The sequence below is a fragment of the Chrysochloris asiatica genome, unplaced genomic scaffold (assembly GCF_000296735.1).
Source record: "Chrysochloris asiatica unplaced genomic scaffold, ChrAsi1.0 scaffold00009, whole genome shotgun sequence".
Taxonomy (NCBI): Eukaryota; Metazoa; Chordata; class Mammalia; order Afrosoricida; family Chrysochloridae; genus Chrysochloris; species Chrysochloris asiatica.
This window is the reverse complement of record NW_006408527.1, coordinates 2,686,869-2,688,317: the sequence shown is the minus strand read 5'-3', so window position 1 is coordinate 2,688,317 and position 1,449 is coordinate 2,686,869.

Genomic DNA, 1,449 nt, shown 5'->3' with positions numbered 1-1,449 from the left:
TAGAAAGCAATAGATTTCTTGCTTCTGCCACAGATTCCCCCAGCTGTGAGCCTTCCAACCTTCTAAGTATTCCTTTATATGCGGTTCAGAGTTCTGGGACCAGCCCCTGAACCTGCTTGGTCAGGTATTCTGTGTTGTTGTGGTCTTCCTTATTTTTGATGACCCTCCACTTTAGCAATCATATTGTCCTTTTCCAGACACTGGTCCTTCCTGATAGCATGTTCGAAATATGAGAGAGAAGTCTCATCATCCTGGCTTCTAAGGAACTTTCTAGCTGTACTTGTTCCAACACAGATTGGTTTGTTCTTCTGGCAGCCCTAGGTAACTTCAATATTCTTCTGCAACAGCACAACTCAAATACATTAACTCTTCTATGGTCTTCCTTATTCATTGTCCAACTTGCACATGCATATGAGGTTATTGAAAACTATGGCTTGGGTCAGGCGCACCTTAGTCTTCAAACTTCTATCTTTGCTCTTGAATACTTTAAAGAAGTTTGTAAAGCAGATTTGCCTAAATGTAACATGTCATTTGATTTTCTGGCTGCTGCTTGAATGAATGTTAAGTGTATCCAAGAAAAAAGGTCTTTGCCAACATCAGTCTTTACTTCATTTAACATGATGTTATTTATTGGCCTAGTTGTGAGAATGTTTGTTTTTTTTTCTTTGAGGTACAAGCCATACTGAAGTCTTTGATCTTTGATTGTCATCAAAGTATATATTTTAAGTACTCTTCACTTTCAGTAAGCAAGGTTGTATTTATTTGCACATTGCAGGCTGTTATTCTTCCTCTAATCTGGATACCATGTTGTTATTTATATAATACAGTTTCTCGGATTATTTGCTCAGCATACAGATTGAATAAATATGGTGAAAGAATACAACCTTGGCACCCACCCTTCCTGATTTTAAATCTTTTAATATCCTCTTATTCTGCTCTAACAACCATCTTTTGGTCTATGTACATTTTCCTCAAGAAAGCTCTCAAGTGTTCTGGTATATCCACTCTTTGCAATGTTATCTACAACTTCTCTTGATCCACAGTCAAAAGCCTTTGCATAGTCATAAAACACAAGTAGGCATCTTTTTGGTTTTCTCTGCTTTCAGCCAAGATCCATCTGACATCAGCAATGATATGCCTAGTTCCAGTGATCTTCTGAATCTGGCTTGAATTTCTGGCAGTTCTCTGTAGATGTTCCTTCTGTTGTTGAATTATCTTCAGAAAAATTTTACTTGCATGTGATATTAATGATATTGTTTGATGCTTTCTGCATTTGCTTGGGCCACTTCTCTTTGGAATGGGCACAAATAGGGATGTCTTCCAATCAGTTGCCCCGGTAGCTATCTTCCAAATTTCTTGGCATAGATGAGTGAGTGCTTCCAGTGATGCATTAGTTTGTTGAAATATTTCAATTTGTGTGTCCTCAATACCTGTGTCCTTGTTTTTCAC